Source organism: Camelus ferus, chromosome 13 (assembly GCF_009834535.1).
Source record: "Camelus ferus isolate YT-003-E chromosome 13, BCGSAC_Cfer_1.0, whole genome shotgun sequence".
In the NCBI taxonomy this organism is placed as follows: Eukaryota; Metazoa; Chordata; class Mammalia; order Artiodactyla; family Camelidae; genus Camelus; species Camelus ferus.
This window is the reverse complement of record NC_045708.1, coordinates 1,528,778-1,547,515: the sequence shown is the minus strand read 5'-3', so window position 1 is coordinate 1,547,515 and position 18,738 is coordinate 1,528,778. Positions and strand designations below refer to the sequence as shown.

The 18,738-nt window shown below is 62.7% G+C and overlaps 1 protein-coding gene and 1 long non-coding RNA gene across 4 annotated transcripts in view; one reads left to right on the top strand and one right to left on the bottom strand.

Moving 5' to 3' along the window:
* PRDM16 (PR/SET domain 16) overlaps window positions 1-18,738 on the bottom strand; it is a 310,820-nt gene that overhangs the window by 232,490 nt on the left and 59,592 nt on the right. The gene's annotated exons all lie outside the window — the stretch shown is intronic.
* On the top strand, window positions 4,475-7,379 carry LOC116668227. The gene is made up of 3 exons (XR_004325290.1): window positions 4,475-4,585; window positions 5,528-5,668; window positions 6,761-7,379. It is a non-coding gene; the product is annotated as an uncharacterized LOC116668227 (long non-coding RNA).

The following is an 18,738-nucleotide window of genomic DNA, read 5'->3' as shown; positions in this document are numbered from 1 at the left end:
CAGCCCGGCTCAGGCCAGGATGCCGGCTCCAGGGCTCCGGACCCCACGTCTCAGAGCTGCGAGGGGCCATCAGGGCGCCGGGTGGGAAAGGAGCAGCGTTGACTGCGAGAGGTTGATGGCGTCAGTGCTGGGAGAACCTCCCTTCACTCCCATGAGTGCAAGACGCACTTCTGTTGTTTGCGGGTTTTTTAACAACAGATTTTGGGTTTCTTTTTCTTTTGCTAAGATTGATTTTCCAGCAGTTTTCGTAAGTGCTTCTGCTCGGCCCTGCCCGGCTGCCCTCCCCTCACTGGTCCCCTGACACAGGGGAGGGAGGGTGGCCTGGGGGTGTCGGCTGAACCTGCACCCCATGCCCTCCTTGGTCTCCCTGTGTGGGCTTAGGGGATGCCCTGGCAGTCAGCATGTGCCAGGCTGGAGGACTTGAGAACACTGAGGGCCCCGCTGGGACCCTGGGGGACATGGAAGTGGGGAGCTGGGAGAAAGCCCCTGCAGACCACCGGAACCTGGAGCCAGGGGGCCCCAGGAGGGCCGAGTCCTGGAGCTGGGCGGGGCCTGCTGCTGCTGGCTGAGCTGCAGCCCCCTGACTCTGTCCCACGTGTCCACGTGACATCTTCCTCCCCGAAGGGTCCAGCTGCTTCTGTAGAATGCACAGTCTGTCCCCTCCAGTAAATGCCCACCCAGTCAGGACAAGAACCCGCACCAGAAAGTGTCCATCCTTTCAAGGGAGAGTGTGCCAGCCCGCAGCGACGGCCCCCATCAGCCCACTGAGGGACACGGTGGTGGACAGCCACACAGATTCTAATGACTCATCACAACCAAAGTCCTGGCGGGTCCCGGTGACAGAGCACAGCAGCTCGTGGGAAACCAGCAGCCCAGTGGGACACAGTGGCTCCAACATCAGAAACCCACAGACAAACTGGCTCGCGGGTGGGGCGGTGGGACGGGAAGGGCTGGCGGGCCGGGAGACGGGCCGGGAAGGGGCCAAGAAGCCCCGAGGCGGGTTTTACTTTATTGTTTGTGCGTCAGCCTGATTGCTTCGGAAGCTGAGACTTTCTTCACAGCGAAGCTCAGGAAGGAAGACCCTGGCAACACGTGAAAAGTTGCCCGCGTACGGATCTCCGCGCAGATACGCATGTATTAATTTGAATTTTGTAAGACAAGTGTTGCGTGTTATTAATATAATTGCCAGTTGCAGGAACGGTATATTCGCAGAGCTTTCTCACCGCCATGCGTTCTGCTCTTCTCAATGGTGACAGTTTAATATTCAGCTGGTGTTTACTTAGCATATGACTGTTAATCAGCGTAAATTAAATGTGTGCTTGAAACCCCCACTTAAAGCTCTGCTAATTATTTTTTGATCCAAACAGGACTGCCTCTTCTGGAGGGTGAGTCAGGCTCTCCGGGACCAAACATCAGCGAGAGAACCCGTTGCCAGCGCCGAGGACCAGCCTCCAGGAGACACGAGGCAGGTTCTCGCGTACGTTTCTCCGCGGTGAGCGACGCGTGGTTTCCACATAAGCCCCGCCCGGTCCAGCCTGGCGGCCACCCCGTGCAAGGGAGCACAGCCTTTTGTGCCGGAGAGCCGGCTGCCCACGGGGTGATGGTTGTGCAGTCTGTTCACTGAACTCAGGCCATGCTCCCGGCACAGACAGCGTAGCCTTGACACATGCACACACGTGTGCCCACGTGGATACACGTGTGCACGCACGGTGGATACATGCATGCACAAACATGGATACAGGCTGCACATACGTGGATACCTGCTCAGTACCACATACGTGGACACATGCATGCATATACTGATACACACACTCACGGCCCAGGACCACACCCTGCTTCTGCCTCCACTCCCAGCCCATGCTCCTTGCCCCGTCCTGGCCCTCAGGGGCCCCAGCCAACCCACAGCCTCTGCCCCACTCAGCGCCTACCTCTCCTGTGGACTCAGAAGTGCACACGCTAGGCAGAGGGCTGCAGCAGGGAGGGGAGGTGGAAAAAGAAGGCAGGCCCGGCAGACCCAGTAGGGGAGCCCGGAGATGGGGCTCTCCTGAGGGACAGCTCCCAGTGCCGGTCCTCCAGCCCTAGGCTCAGCAGGGGACAGCAGGGACAGCGCATGGGGGAACAGAGTGGGGCCGGCTGAGCCTCTGGCAAAGCCCATCCGCCGGAGGATGGCGCTTCCCGTGATGCTCTCCTTCCTCCGGACGCTGGCCTTGGTGCTCGGGCCGAGTCCCTTCTGCCTGGGTGGTGCCTTTGCAGCCGCCTGCAGGTGGCCGGCCCGTGGGGTCAGGAGGGAGGCAGACAGCACCACAGCACTATTCTAGAGGACACTGGCCCTTGCTCTCAGAGACCCCATGGGAAAGATGGACCATGAGTAAGTGTGCTCAGTACCACAGACGGCAGCACAGAGGGCAAGTGCCCACTCTAGACAGAGAGGTCCATGAATCCATGTTCCAAGGCATGAACAGATGTCCCATAGCTCCTCTGGGCCTGTTCCTTTCTCAGATATGGGGATGGAATAGTGCCTGTTTAGAGGATTAACAAGGTAGAGCAGAGATGATGCCTGGCAAGTTAAGGCACTCAGTATATCTCAGGGGATGAATGAATGGATGGGTGGATGGGTGGGTGAAGGATGGATGGATGGATGGGCGGATGAGTGGATGAGTGGACAGGTGTGTGGATGGATGGATGGGTGGGTGGGTGGAGGGATGGATGGGTGGATGGATGGATGGATGGGTGAACAAATGGATGGGTAGACAATTGAATAGCTGGATGAGGGAGATAGAATCACCCCTCCTCACAGAAAGGCCCCTCCTCTGGTCCCTTCTGCCCAGACTCTGGGAGGTTCAGATTGTGGCCATCTCTTTTCCAGACCAGACAGGGGGACAGTGAAGGGACACACACTGTGGCCCCGTTCGCTGTGTTCAGAGACAAAGGCAGCTGCAAGGCTGGAGGACAGCCCAAGGGCCTGAGGCTCTGGTGATGATGCTGCGACGAGGAGGTCAAGGGTCAATTCCCACACAGTCCCAGCTCCGCCCCCTGGGGGGGAGGGCAGCCTCTCCCACATCCCCCACTCCCGGGGGTTAAAGGGCAAGGTTCCGCTTCAGCTGAAACATCATGCCTGTGAACTGGCTTCCTCCAAAGTCTTGTTACACCATTTGTTTGGAGTTCAAGTCCGGAGGGGGTGCCCAGATGCCCCGGAGCACGCATGAGCTCGAGACAGGGTGCTCACGGCGGGCTGGGGAGTGAATGCCTCCCCAGCCAGTGTCCAGGTGAGACGTGGAAATAAGCTCTGGGAGGTCCCTGGCTCCCCAGAGCCCCTCCCACAACTGACGGATGCTTGGGGTTGCAGACTTTGGCCGTGCAGCTAGGGGCTGGGTTCCTCAGGTCTGGGGAGGGCTGTGTGTGCTGTCCTGGCCGTCTGGCTCCCCACTGATTAAGCAACAGTCCCTTATGCCCTGGCTTCCCAGAGAGCGCTGGGCAAGCAGGGAAGGAGACGGGCTTGGCAACGTTGTGGGCGCTGATGTCTCAGGAAAGCAGTGCAGTGAGTGAGCGTCCGTGGATCCCTGTGACCAGCTGGTCCTCAAGCCAAGGCTCCTCTGGGCACCAGGGCAGGATGAATCCCGCTGGACAGGAGCGTCGGATGCTGGGCGGGGAGGAGCCGGCGCTAAGAGGGACCAGAGCTCTGACCTAGCTCTGCTCTGGGCCAATCCCAGGACTCCCTGCCTTGCCCGCCTGGCAGGGGCGTTGACAAGATGGTGTCCAGGGACATGTCCCTCTGCGGTGACTCCTCTCTGGATACGCTGATACGTAGGGCAGGTCGAGGGGCACAGACTATGGGACCAGCGGGAACCGGGGCCACCGAGGTCTGGCCTCAGCCCCAGAAAACCACCCACCCCACTGGCCGCTTGGCTCACAGAGTGAGAACCTGCCGGTGTCGCCCAGGTGATCAGACTCAGTGGTCCAGCACCAAGAGTATTGGCTCCTTGCCTTTGTGGCTCCAAACCTGGGGGAACGGAGTGGCGTTCCTTCCTTAGGAGGTCACCTCTTCTTGCTACAAAACTCAGAATCATGCACAGGTATGACCCCCCACTGTCCCCCATGTTTGGCCAGAGAAGAGATGGAAAGTCACGGCGAGCAGGCTCCAGTTTCACTTACAGACCAAACGTAAACAGGATCGTTAAAGCCGCCCAGCGCTCCACTTCCACCGGCAACAGGACCCGGGGGAGCGGGCACTTGGTGTTTCCAGGAGGAAAGGGTCTAGAAAACCCAGGTGGCCAAGGCCAGGGAGCCAGGCAGCTCCCAGACCCTCAGCCTCCTGCTCCCAGGAGCCTGCCCTGCTGCCCGTGGACGATGCCCTCCGCCTCCCCTGGAAAATTCCATCTCACAAGTGACGTCTTTCACCCAGACAGAGCAACCTCCCCCCGAAGGCTGGCCCTTTCAGCGTCATTCAAAGTCATGGCCCTCGGCAGCCCTGACCACAAACAAACCTTCCTGCTCCAGTGGGAACGAGCCCGCTGCCTGACTCTGCCCCTCCAAGCTGCCTCGGCCGCTTCTGGAAACCTGAGGGGGCGGCTTTGGACACTCGCAGGTGAGCTGAATGTTCTAGCTGATCCGTGGTCATCATGGCCACCGTCGTGGGTCCTGATTGTCCCACTGCCCATCACACACTGAACTCTCAAGAACGACTTTTCAGATGAGGAACCAGAGAGAGACGCCCGCTGAGCTCCCCTCAGCGGAAGCACCGCTTCAAACTCCCGAGCGCCCTGGCCTTCCTGGTGACCCCAGAGGCACTTAAGCTGTCAGGGAATTTTAAGCCTCCAAGGCACTTTTGTCAACTGGCTTAAATCTGTGCCAGCCGAGGCTCAGAGGGACAGGGAAGAGTCCACCCAGGGCGAGCTGCAGGCCGGGAAAGCCAGGGCCGGGCCGGGCCTTCCTCCATCAGGCGGGTGAGCGCGGGGCGCGCCTGCGCCGCTGCCGACGCTGATGGAGGCCCCGGGTCCGGCCCAGCCCGGCCCGGCCGCAGCTCTTGAGCAGAACTGGAAGCAAAACAAAAATGCAGATGGCGGCACATTGGCCCCACAGGGCACATCCCAGACAGCAGCCCCCCCAACCCCAGCAAACCGGGCCCTGCCTCCCTGAGCGCTGGGAGGCCTGGGGTGCACACGGCTGGCACCCCACAGACGTGGGGCCTCCTTCCACATGCAGTCACCCTCCTGTCCAGCCACAGGTGAGGGTAAATCAGGACAAGGGGGTGTCGGGAGGCTGCAGGCTCCTCGGCGTCAGCTAGCAAGACGTGGGGTGCCCATTGTGACGCTGGCTCGTCCCAGAGCCGTGCAGGCCCGCACCTGCCCACCATCCCCGGCACCGTGCCTGGTGGCTGCCCTCCACCACCCATCACGTCCTGCAGACGCAGTTCACTGAGCCCTTTGCAGAGGACGCTCTGGCCAGGAAGAGGCTTCCAGAACTCTGGGGCTGGCTCGGCCAGGACAGGCCACGGCCCACCTGAGGCTTGCAGACCCCACATCCACAGGTGCAGGAAGGAGCCAGCACACAAGAGGCCGAGAGGGCCTCTCCTGGACTCCAAAATCCAGAACACTCCTCCCCAGGGCAAGGACCCCCTGCTGTGGGAAAGCCCTGTCCCTCAGAGAGGGCAGAGGAGCCCAAGGACGGGGTGAGGGGACATCACCTGCTCTGGGGGAGGGGGGAGGGGACATCACCTGCTCTGGGGGAGGGGGGAGGGGACACCACCTGCTCTGGGGGGGGTGAGGGGGCACCACCTGCACTAGGGGAGGGGTGAGGGGGCGCCACCTGCTCTGGGGGGGTGAGGGGGTGCCACCTGCTCTGGGGGAGGGGGAGGGGGCGCCACCTTCTCTGGGGGAGGGGTGAGGGGGTGCCACCTGCTCTGGGAGAGGGTGAGGGGGCGCCACCTGCTCTGGGGGAGGGGGAGGGGGCGCCACCTGCTCTGGGGGAGGGGGAGGGGCGCCACCTGCTCTGGGGGAGGGGGAGGGGCACCACCTGCTCTGGGGGAGGGGTGAGGGGGCGCCACCTGCACTAGGGGAGGGGTGAGGGGGAGCCACCTGCTCTGGGGGAGGGGGAGGGGGTGCTACCTGCTCTGGGGGAGGGGAGGGGGTGCCACCTGCTCTGGGGGAGGGGGGAGGGGGTGCCACCTGCTCTGGGGGAGGGGGAGGGGTGCCACCTGCTCTGGGGGAGGGGTGAGGGGGTGCCACCTGCTCTGGGAGAGGGGTGAGGGGGTGCCACCTGCACTAGGGGAGGGGTGAGGGGGCGCCACCTGCCCTAGGGGTGGGGTGAGGGGGCGCCACCTGCTCTGGGGGAGGGGGAGGGGGTGCCACCTGCTCTGGGGAGGGGAGGGGGTGCCACCTGCTCTGGGGGAGGGGGGAGGGGGTGCCACCTGCTCTGGGGGAGGGGGAGGGGTGCCACCTGCTCTGGGGGAGGGGTGAGGGGGTGCCACCTGCTCTGGGGGAGGGGGGAGGGGGTGCCACCTGCTCTGCGGGGGGGGACTGGCAGCTCCCAACGTGTGAGCCACTGGCGTGCACCTGGAGGGCTGGCCTCCTGCAGCCCCAGGCCCTGGGTTTACAGGGTGGCCTGGTGAGGGAACACCCAGAGTAAGGCCCCATGGGGACTTCATCCGGGCACCTGGCCTGCTCCCAGGGGCATGATGTCACCCCAGCACCCCTTCATTTTCCGCGGGGCCCCCTCTGTGAAGCTGTGCTGATGCCCCAACACTGCCCCCACTACCCCGCAGGCACACGAGCTGCAGGCGCTATGCTGAGGCCTACGTGAGGGCGGGCAGAGCAGGAGGGGCGGCGAGGGACGAGGGCCCAGGACGGAGACGGCCCCTCGGAGGCTGGAACTAATGGCACGCATCTGGGTCTCTCCGATGGCGGCACAGAAGGTGAGCAGAAGGGGCTTCCAGAACAGGGTCAGGTCCTCCCAGAACCAGAGCATCACAGGGCGGCAGGGGCCTTTCAACAGAGCCTGACCCAGGCTCAGAGGAACCTCATGAAATGAAACAGGAGACCCAACGCATGAACAGTAACACCCTGCCCAGTCCAGCAGGAGCAGGTCAGCCCCCCCACCAATGGGGGGAACTTGAACCCAGGCTTCTGCTCCTGGGCCAAGCCCCAGGCTTACGGGAGGAAGCCAAGGCGGTGGCCTACCCAGACCCCCCAGAATGACAATTGACCACCAGTGACCTGGGACTCAGCCCCATGCCCAGCCCTCGCTGGGGAGCAACGCTGCCGTGCAGAAGTCAGATGCACCTGGGGCTCCCTGAGTTCTCATCCTTCACCAAGACGCAGCAGGGCCAGGGTGACCGACTGCCCAAAGAGCAGAAGACAGGAGGACTGCAATAACCAGGGAGGGAGGGACACATGGGGAGCCTCGCCTCTCCAGCAGCACGTGGACGGCACCGCGGTGCCAGGCGGTGTCACAAAGCCACCTGCTTGGTGGCCCCGGGTCTCCTGTGTGTTTCCCAGTCTGCCGGAGTCTGATTGCTGGAGAAGGGACAGCAGAGACAGGGGCAGGACCAGGTGGACCGGGCACGTGGGTCCCTTTCCTTCTCCGGGTCCAAAGTCATCCAGCGTGACCGTGCAGTCTCACGCCCCTGCATAGACTTGAGCACGCCACACACACAGACGCACATACACACGTATACACCTCCACGCTCCCACACGCGTGCCATCCTTGATCGCAGACTTCACACTAGCTTTAAAGCACAGCGTTTTTGTAAATCGCTTCCAGTAGGATTCTTGAATGATTCACACCTTCCCTCAGCATCCCCCGGGGGCTGGTTCCGGGACCCCCGCAGATGCCAGAATCCTCGGGCGCTCAAGTCCCTTGTGACAGTGTGGCATCTGCACCTAGCCTACACACGTCCTCCCAACCACCTTTAGCCACTTCGACGTTGCGTATAACCCCTAACGCAAGGTAAATGCCGTGCAAAGAGGTGCCCAAGGGCGGAAAATTCAAGTTTTGCCTTTGGGAACTTTCTGGGATTTTCTTCCCCAAGTATTTTCCATCCTTGGCTGGTTGAATCATTGGACGCAGAGCTTGAGGGCGCGGTGGGCCGACTGTGTGACTTCCCCCAGTGTCCGCCTTTCCCCGAAAGCGAGGCATTACCAGTGGGGGGCCCTCTCTCAGTGGGAGGTCGGTGCTCTCTCACCGGCCAGTGGAGCCCCAGTTTCTGCGGGAGGCGGAAGGAGGGTGAGGGTGGGGTGGGACCGCACGGGCAGGATGCCCTGAGCGCACAGGAACCGAGGCTGTGCTGCGGCAAAGGAGGAGTCCTGACGCCCCGTGTGAGTGTGTGTCGGGGGTGGGGGGCCTTAATGCTTTCCCCACCAACAAGACCTTCTGTCACACGGAAGCCTGTGTCCACGCCCTGCCCCTACGCTCAGAGGGCTCAGGAGGCCCAGCCCCAGCAGGGAGGCCGTGGGAGTCCCCCGAGGTGGTGGTCACCTCCTCCCAGAACAAGGGGGCGGCCCGGGGTCCCTGTGGACGGCAGCCTGAACTGGGCAACAATGCTACCACGTGCTGGGCGGTAGGAAGCCAGGCCTCGCTCAGACAAATCTGATCATTAACTGGACCCCAGCCAGACAGACCGCTCTTTCCTAATGAGGTAAGTAGCCCTGCGTGGCTGGGGTGACCTCGACATGTGGCCAAGACCCATGCCCTCAAGGGCTGAGTTCCTGGTCTGCTCAGCGGAAGGCCCGGCTCCCTGCTCGCAGATTAGGTCTAATTTTCCGGAGGGGTGGAGGTGGGAGGTAAGGAGGGATGGGACGTGCCGGGGCGCAGGGGTGAAGCCCCCTCTGGCCTCCGCCCTGACCACGCGTACACAGCCAGCGACACCTGTGTGGGGAAGGGCGGCCAGCACTGCTCTTTGCCGAGGAATTGCTTGGCTCTGCCCCCCAGAGGAAGGCAGGCCTGAACGTGGCCAGACGAGGGTGACCTCGGAGGGGAGGGGGGACCTGGGGAGGAGCTCCCAGGAGGGCCAGGCTGGGCCGGACGGTATGGGGTCCCGGGGGTCAGCTCCACAGGTGTCTCTGATGCACAGGCCTCTAGGTTTCCCCCCGAACAAGGGGAAACGGGTCTCCTTTTGTGAGATGAGACCCAGAGGAGAGGACGCCTGGGGTTCCCTGGAGGGGCAGGAGGTTCCTCTCTCTGCCTTCACCTGGTGGGTGGAGGGCAGAACGGACACCTGACCCAGGTGACTCAGAACATTCTCCTTGAACTTCTGTCCCCAAGGCATCCTGGAACTCACAAAATTTGGGAAAAGAAAGTGCCCTTTGCACACACTCCCTCCTGGGGACCCAGCCGCCCATATCCTGGGGCCCCTTCCTCTGTGGGCAGTGGTGGCCTTGCCTGCTGGTCACGTGGAGCTGGAACCAGCGGCCAGTGCCCTGGGGTGTCTCCTTGACAGTGACAGGGCGCAGGCGGCAGGAAGGACCCCTGGCCCAGATGGTGCTGGGCAGAGGCCACAGAGCCATGGGAGGGGTCCTGGTGTGCCGGGGGGGCAGCCGCGCCCCTCCCCCACAAACAGACTGGCTGGGTGTTTGCCGTGAGCACCCTGGGCTGGGGCGCCAGGGACACAGATCTGTCAGAGCCCTTTTCCCCTCCGAGCTGCAGACACTGCACCTCATGCTGGTTTCAGAGGCAGGAGGCACGGCCCTTGCCCTGAACCTCGCTGTTCAAGAAGAAGAATCAAAAATAGTTTCGAACACTGTTGTCCTGTCTTAAGACAGGGAGAGAGAGAAGGAGGAGAAGGGTGGCTCACACAGCCAGGGAGGAGGCAGCCGTGGGCTGCGGCCGGCCCACCCGACGCCCCGGTCAGCAGGCAGCGAGGCGCCCGGCCCCGAGCCCAGACCCACGTCCCCTCTGCCCCGAGGGCCAGCGCTCACAGGGCGCCTTGCCCGGACACCCCTGAAACGAGACCACTGGGGCCACAGGGGCCGACTCTGACCCGTCCTGAAAGGCCTCAACCCAGCCACATGGCCTCGCGAGGCCCCGCTACACCGACACACGCTGTCTTTTTACTTTTATTTAAAATGACGGGCGACCGAAAAGACAGAGTGCAGGCTTCCGTGTGTGCATGTGCGCCCGTGTTCACCAGCCCCCAAGCGGCCTAATGAGAAACACAGCCGAAGACTGCGTCTGGGGGGTGTTTAGGGTTCCCCAACGGAAAGGCTGCTACCGACGGATCGGGGTGCTGCCGGGGAAGGCCATGAGCTGGCCGGGGGCCGTTACGCGGCGGGGCCAGCCGGCCACGCCGGGGCCGCACCCCAGGTTCGCCCTCACCGGCGGAGAGGGCCTGGCTGCCGGGCCGACTCCGCCGCTCGCAGTCCTGGGCCGGGGCTCTGCCGGCAGGTGATGACACAGCCCTCCCGGCCCCCATGTTGGTCCTGCGTACGTCAGAGTAAGCGTCCACTCTCAGGGGAGGGTGTGGCTCGGGGCACGGGCTCCAGAAACAGCCCCCGCTCATGGGCGGACTGTCCTGGTGCTCCGGCCACCTTGACACCTGAAGGCCACACGAGTTTTGGCCACAGCTCTGATGAGAACATGCCCCAAGACCCAGATGCAGTTCTGAAAGCGAGACAAAGGCTGCATCGGTGCAGGACACGGGGAGACGTGGGCAGGAGAGCCCGGCAGGACGGCGGCCGGAGCGGGGCAGGGCTCCCCGCGCTCAGCTGGGCGGCTAGTCCTCAGCGTGCTCACAGGCGTTTTCACTCGATTTTGTAAACGTGCTCCAGGTCTAAGTCATCGCTGTTTGTTCTAGAAATCAAAAGGTCTTGCCTGACCGCCACCCGCCTGAGCCCTGCCCCGCCCCTTCCTGGAGGACCAGACCCCTGAGCACTCCGGGAGAGGAGGGGAGGGGGCCCGGGGGAGGGGGACTCCGAGTCGGCTTTCAGTTTCTCCTAAGCTTCGTCCTTACAGCATGCTCCCCACTCCTGCAGCCTGAAGGTTTGCTTTTGGCTCAGTGGTGTGGATGCGCGGCGTGACCCTGAATGTAAGGAAGCACCTGCCCCAGTGGGACCCAAGGGCCATGTGCTCCTGAGGGCCAGGAAGGCCCGGACCTTCCTCAGCGGCACTGCCTCCGTCGCAGGCCGGCTGGGGCCTGGCTGGGACTTTGCTCTCGGCCGACCAGTGACCAGTTGTCAAGGGCCGTGGCCATCCCAGGAGCTAAGAGGGTGGGAAGGAATCTGCGTGTCAGGAAAGTTCTGCTAAGTCCTGCCGCCTCTGTCTTCCTGTTTCCCTCTGGCTCTCAAAAATCAGGACCAGCAAAGCACAATAGAAGGAGGCCATTTATCTCCACAAAATTTATCATCCCCTTAAAGGGCCGCAGTGGCCAGGCGTATTATTTACATTGTGTCGGGATCCAACCCCCCACCCCCCCGCACCCTCGGGGGCTGCCTGGCGGCTGGGGCGGGCGGCAGGAGGGTCTGGGCAGAGGCCAGGCCCCGCTTTGATACCCCACTGATAACGTATTGTACAATTAGATCAATTTGACAATTTCCATTATGGCTGATAAAATATTTATCGAGCCTTGGAGATGATGTCTGGTCTCTGCACCATTTGTTCTGCTAATGGGGGGGGCACTGACGGGGCTGCAGACAGAGCTGGGAGCTGGCTCCTCCTCACCCCCCCCATTAGGTTTGCAAATTGCCAGCACTGGTCGTAAATTACCGCCCAGCCCCGCGAGATTGATGCCCGGCTGACAGGGTAGGTGGGTGACTTGTGATGACATTGTTTCATGGAAGCATTAATCATGGCAGAAAGAGGAAATACCCTCAAATTGGCCCATAAGTCTAAATATTAAGGAATGAGAAGCAGGCAGCCAGAGGATGGTTTGAGCAAGAGCTGGAAATTGGGAAATGAAAAACATTTTCTATTATTTAACAAATCATCTTAATAATTCCCAGTGTTTGTGCTCGGAGTTCCGGGGAGCCCAGCCTGCAGGGAGGCACCCACCATGCGGGGCCATATGGCCGTCCCTGACGTTTGATAAGCTTGCGGGAGGCGGCCCCCGAGGCTGCCTTTGTCACCGGACTTCCATGTCGGGGGAAAGGGGTGAAAATTGGGAGTTGAAGCGCGAGGGGCCGCGGGCTGGGGCTTCTGCAGCTGTGAGGCTTTCTCTGCGGCGACCCGGTGTCAAATGCCGGCTCGCTCAGGCCAAGCCCCCGGCACGGCCGCAGGAGAGCTCTGGAAACTGAGGCAGGGTCCGGATGGGCCTCGGGGGCTCTGGGATGCAGCGAGGACGGCTCTGCTGTGGTCCCCACCCTCAACCCAGCTTACGGGACGGCAAGCCGGCCCGGGGTGCTGCTTGGAGCCACGACTGTCTGCGTGTGCTCGTGCGTCCCGCCCTGAGCTGGCTGTGCGGTGAAACATCACTGCAAGATAAATGGCCCTTAATGAATTGCCCCTGAGTTAGAGTGCCGACGTGGTTTTAATGGCAAATGAAAAATAAACACACCAATAAGTGACTGCAAATGGTGGTCCGGCTGGTCCTCAGCAGAGACGGGTGGGGGCCGGGGAGGTTGGGGTCCCAGCCCTCCAAGGCTGCCGGGCTCATCCCGAATTGGGGGCCCAGTGGGAGCCCCCGGTAGCCACATTTCTACTCGGAAGGCCGCAGTGCAGAGTAATTAAATTAAATTGATGCTGTCCCTGCTTTGAGGCCACCCTTGATTTAAGGCCAGAAAAGGAAGCAATTAAATTTAATAAAAACCAGGTTCCTAAACAAAGATACAAGGTCGGAGCGCCATCCGGAGACTCACCCGCCGGAGGGGGACACGCTGGGCGCTGCTGATGTCGGCTTTAAAATAAAAGAAATAATCGCCTGCCGGAGCCTCCTTCCTAACAGGCTGTTCTAAAGGGTCTCGCTAACGACTTTGTCAAAAACCAGAACCTACGGCCCCTTTGCGGAGGGAGACTTGTCTGCAGGCTGAGCTGCGAGATCTTCTGACGGGAGTGACTAAAGGTGGCCGGTCGGTCGGGGCTCAAGGTCAGAGGGGTGAGGGAGGGGCCGACCCAAGGCCCAGGCTGAGGAGAGGGAGGGGGCGGCTGTCCTGGCAGGCTTCCTGATCCCCGACCACACTCAGTGCAGGGGCTCTCCCCTGGGATGGGAGCAGCTCCAGCTCCTAACAGACCCGGGGGAGGAGGGGGCAGGGGGCGTGGCAGCTTCTAAAAAAGTCCTCTGCTCTCTCTGACGAGAGAAGTCAACCCGGCAGAGAGGACAGGAGCCATGGCGAAGCGGCTGAGGCCGACCTCCATCTGGGACGGCATTAACGATGACCTTGAGCTTGTCCCCCACTGGGTGCCCCCCAACATGCACTGTGGGCCTCTGCCCTGGGGCGGGGTGTCAGGCGGGTCTGGGGCCCCAGCTGGACTCCCCTGCCCTCCTCCCCCGCTGCTGGCTGCTCTGGCCCCTTGCTCTCCTGGCCGGGTGACTGGCACTTGCAAAGCAAGCTGTCTGCTATCAATCTGCTGCCTGCTTTGGGCAAAGGGGCAGGTGATTCATGACTTAAACATCAGCCCCCACACCCCAGTGTCACCAAGGGCGCCGGCCCTGTTCTTTCAGGGTCCTCCCGGAATGGGTGGGCTGCTGGCGGAGGAGGTGGGGGCAGGGCTACAGCCAGAGGGAGGGCCGGAGAATCCCCCATGTTGAGTTTCCCTGGGGAGGTCTGGACAGCAGCAGCAGAGCCGGTGCCGGGTGGTGTGAGACCACGGGACGTCCCTCTTCCCAGGCCAGTAGGCCAGCCAGCCCCTCCAAGATCAGAAACACAGAGAAGTGGAACCCCGTTGTGTTTAAACTGACCAGCCAGGATAACTCACAGAGACACACGGCATCTCTGGGCACCGGCCCCAAAGCCACCCTCAAGAACAGAAGCCCCATTATCTCATCCCAAAGGTCAAAGTTGAACGCCCACGGCACCGGGAAGACTGGCCGAAGGGGAGGTAAGAGGGCAGCGCAGAAGATGGCCCTCGTCCCTCCTCCTCCTTACAGCAGGGCCATGAAACAGCAGCAAAAAAGGAAAAAGCCCAAATTCACCAGCCAGCCCCAACGCAGGGTGCCAGCACACCCCCCAAGATTTTCCAACTGAGTGCCCACGGGGCCACACCTCCCCCTCCCAGCACACGTGTAGCGGGAAGGGCCACGCCCCAGCACCTGCCCGGCGGGGGCGGGAAGGCCCCCCGGACTCTCCGGGTCGGGGCTCTCCCACCTCCTGGGTGCTGTATTCCGAAGGGAAGGGGCTGTGACAAGCAGTCAGGCCCCCTTGGCTGCCTTCTAGCTGAACTTTGCGCCCCACTCCCGCACACATCTAAATGCCGGGGCGATGCAGAGCAGTCGGGGGGCTGGCCGAGGCGAGTGGGGGCTTGTGGGCTGCATGGACCCGGGGAGCCTCAGCGGAGAAGCTGAGGACGCCACCTGCACCGTGAAGACCACGCAGGACAGAAGCAGCAGAACAGGGAGCGGTTCTGCGGGCGCAGCTGGGACGCGGGGCGGAAGCGGGGTCCGAACGGCATTCCCAGGGGCCGGGACGGGGCAGCCCTGGGGCCGGCCCCAGGCACAACCTCAGACGGGCGGCCCGCTGTCACCCGAGGACCTAGCACCTCCAGGCTGGCTCCGCAAATCGCTTTTGTGTCTCCTTGACGGGTTCGGCTTTCAGCCCTCTGAGAGGGGGAGGCAAAGAAGCCGAGATGGCAGATGCTGCCGCACGTATAGCAGGCCCGCCGGGTTTTACACAGAGCCCCATCAGGACCCACCCGGCCTTGCCCTCTTCCTCCCTGAACTCGCAGATTGCAGGTTTCCTGATGCGGACGATGGCGTGGGGGTGGGGGACACACAAGATCATTTGAAAAGAGGTTTATGGTTTTCCCCTCTTTCGCCAAGAACCCCAAACACATGGTTGCGAACGGTATTAAAGAACCGCGGCCCCCAGGCTCCACCCCCCACCACCCACCTGGACAGCCACCCTCACCCCCAAGGGGTCCTGAGACATCTCAGCCCTTGAGGGGGTGCTCAGCCCAGAAACCACTGGATGCCGCCCACACTGGACAAGAAGGGTGCTGTGGCCCCCGGGCGGGCAGCGCTGTGCACAGCAGGACAGTTGGAGGGGCTTCTGTGAAGCGCAGTTTTCTTCTGAGTCAGGGATATTTCCATGGACCACTTTGTCAGAAACCTGATCCCCACCTGCTGTGTGGGGATGAGAAGGGAACTCAGGGCTTACATACCCGAGAAGGACGCCCTCTCTAGCCTTTCTTTGTTCACCACGGGAAATCTCCACCTTCCTCCAGCCAAACGAAGCCCCCTCCTCCAGGGAGCCCTCCCAGGTGGCCCCTCTGGACCTGGCCACATCCGGACTGACTTGTAGCCCCTCGCTGGCTAGCAGACCAAGCACTCCAGGGAGGGGCTTCACTGCCAGAACATTCTGGGGCCTTTGAGAGAAACATCCTAGGGACTGTGCCTGGGTGGCTGGGGACAGCGCTGGTAGCATCCTCTGGCCAGCCACCCCTGTCCCCAGAACTTATCTCACACATGATGAGGCTTTGCAGGAGGGAGGGGTCAGCTCTGCATTCCTCACTCCCTTCATGACAGGCTCACGTCTAAATCTGCACCGTGTGACCCACCTCACATGCTGGCTCTCGGGCCCGGTGGCTGTGAGGTCAGAGAGAGGGGAGAGGGGCCCAGGGGCCGCCCGAGGGTGCTGCTGCAGATACGGGCCTGCCCTCTGCCCCTGGACGCCTGGGCGGGGCAGTGAGCAGCAGGGGCCGTCCCGGGTCTGACATGCACGTCTCAGGCTGGCACTGGACTCCACCTGCATCACTGCCCCATGTCCTCTCTCTGACTCAGTTTCCTCACCTGTAAAATGGGATAAAACTTCCACTGGCCCTCCCATCTACCCTGTGTGTCTGATGACCCAACACCGGGATGAGCCCCTCAGGTCCAGTACCACCCTCTGCACCATCCTCTCCCCAGCCAGGGGCATGGGGTGGGGGGAGAAGGCATGCCCTGCCTCCCTGGCCCCCATTTACAACCCAGAGCCCCCCGCAGTGACGTGGGCCAGCATGAGGGCCCTCAATGGGTCCCCAGCTTCCCAAGCACTGGGGCTGCCCCAGTACCCATCACACGACAAGGCGGGGTATGGACTGCATGCTGCCCGGAGGAGGGGACCCTCATGTTGGGGTGGGGGAGGAGCCTGTAGTCCACACAGCGGTGTGTGTGCCAGGAGTGGGAGGTGGGGGCTTGGGGGCCGCAGGTAACACCTGGTTGGCCTGCTCTGTCTACACTTGGTGCCTCAAGCCGCCGGTCAGAGAAACCAGCATCCCGGGCCTGGGACAGCATGGGGGGGCCTCAGAGCTGGGCCCCCCACCAGGGATTGCAGACACAGGGGCATGGCGGTTAGAGTTCCAAAGACTGGGAGCTGGCTTTGCACACTCTGCAATCCAGTGAAACGGGGACAATAGAGCAGTGGGGGGCAGTGGCCCTGGACACATCCAGGTCTGGGTTCAGATCCTGGCTGCGCGACTAGGAGGAGGGCCCCGCCTCCCCAGGCCTCCATTCCCGTCTGTGAAATGGGTGACACAGGGCTGAGCCCCACCGTGCACTGTGAGGCCCCGGGGAGCGTCGATCAGCATCCCCGTCTTCGCAGCCTCACCCTCACCCTCACCGTCGCTGCCGTCATCGGCCTCCGGCAGGCAGCCCCTCAGTGTCCAGCCCCGCCCCGCCAGTGTCCCGGGGCTCCCAGACAATACGAGCAAAACCACCTCACTGCACCTGGACGTTTAATCCCAACTGCTGGAAAGTGAAAGGCGAGGCCCTGGTGGGCCCTCTCCGAGCTCGCCACCCAGCGCCCCAAGAGGACCTCTGTTCCCACCCCAAGCCCTACCTGCCCTGGGCCAACGGAGGGCACTGAGGAGGGTCCCAGGAGACCCAGTCCCCCGAGGGCTGGGTAAGGGAGGGGAAGGGGCGGCGGAGGTCCAGCGCCCAACTGAACAATGCCCATCCCTGTTTCTCGGGGAAACCCAACCCTATAATTACGCCGAGCCCTGGGGGGTGTGCCGGGGCCACAATGCCAGTGCTTGGAAGGAGGCTGGGGAAGAGACCCTTCAATTGTCACTGCCACGCCGGGCACATTGCGTCAGGTGGGCTCCGGTTACCGGCTCACAGCTGGCGTGTCACCTGCCCGCGCGGAGGGGGAGGGCACGGCGGCCGAGCGCAGAGCCCGCCAGGCTGGGCCCTGCCAGCCTTGGCAGTGGCTGCTCGGGCTCCAGCCGCCCTGGACGTGCTGTGACAGCCCCTTCCTGCTGGTGGCGATCTCGTTGTTTGCCCTCAGATAAGAAATGTGGGTTCGTGTTTTCTTTTCTTGAGAAAATGTCCGGCCCAGGGACGGTGTCTGCAAGGCAGGAAGAGCCGGGCACAGCGGACAGGCCGCCCTCGGCCCACCCTTCCCACCAGGTGCCCCTTCCCGGCGAGCCCCACCTGCTCTCGGCCGGCCTGGGGGCACGTGGGCTGGGGACCGTGGGCGTCCTCCCAGCCAGTGGGGGTTGACTGGCCTCAATCTCCTTCCCAGGCAGGGCTGGGCCAGAGCCCTGGGGGCTCTTCCTGGTTTCAGAGGTGCTCCACAGCCCCTCCAATGGGCGACCCAGCTCTGCCAGGGAGACGCCCGTGCTCCCTCCCAGCGCTGACCCAGCGGGCGGCCAGTGTGCGGACGTGGGACCCCAGGCCCCAGCCTGTGGGTGGCCGGCAGCTCCCCTGCCGCCCAGCAGCTCGGCCGTCTAATCCCCCGCTAATGCGCCCCGATCCCCTCCACCAGTGTTCGGGGAGGTGGGTCCCGGGCGCCCCACGCAGGCTGCGCAGTCAGGCCCCTCCACCAAACAAAAGGCCGCCTGTTCCCTGCCTCTGCCTCCTCGAGGCTTAAGGACATTTTTGTCATTTTTGACCAGCTAATGTCTTGAAAAAGAAAATAAGTTCTAATCGCTTTAAGTTTAATCTTCACTGTTTTGAACACTCTAGGTGCCGATGCTGACTTTCCTGGACCAATTAGGTCCAGGTCCTGCTGCCCACGGGTCTCTTCCTGACCCCCCTCAGCCCCACAACCTGCAGTGCGGCAGGCGGGCTGCCCTGCCGGGGAGGGGGCTCCCCCTGCCACGTCCTGTCCGTAAACCACTGCCCCTCTCAGCCCCGGCCGCCCATGCGACTTCCCCGCCTCCCAGCCACTGCTCGGGCTGTGCCCTCTGCCTGGCGTCCCCTCCCTCTGCCAACAGCTCCTCGCCAGCCAAGTCCCCGTCTTTAAGAATCAAGATGCGTGCCATGTTCCAGGGAACCTTCTGGCCTGCCAGTCTCCTCCCCCGCTGCTGGCCTCCCAGGCCCTTCCCACACAAGTCTCATTATTTGGGAAGACTCTGTGCATGAGCTCCCCTTCCCATTGGCCGACAGCTCCAAAGGGCCAGGCCTGGGGCACACCCCGCTCCTGCCCAGCACTGACCCGGGGCCATCGTGAGCCCGGGCTGGCTCTCGGGAGGCTGGGCCAGGGAATGAGTGATCTGGGGCAGCTGTTACCTCTCTGCAACATGGGCCAGCAGCTCCACGTGCTGCAGGTTCTGCAGAAGTTAGATGAGACCAAATGCAATGGCTGGGTGCCTCCCGGGGTCTCGGGAAGGCGAGGGAAGGGCCCAGGAACCACTTCCAGCGGTGCCGGGTGCTGGAAATAGCAGCTCCAGAAGGCCCCG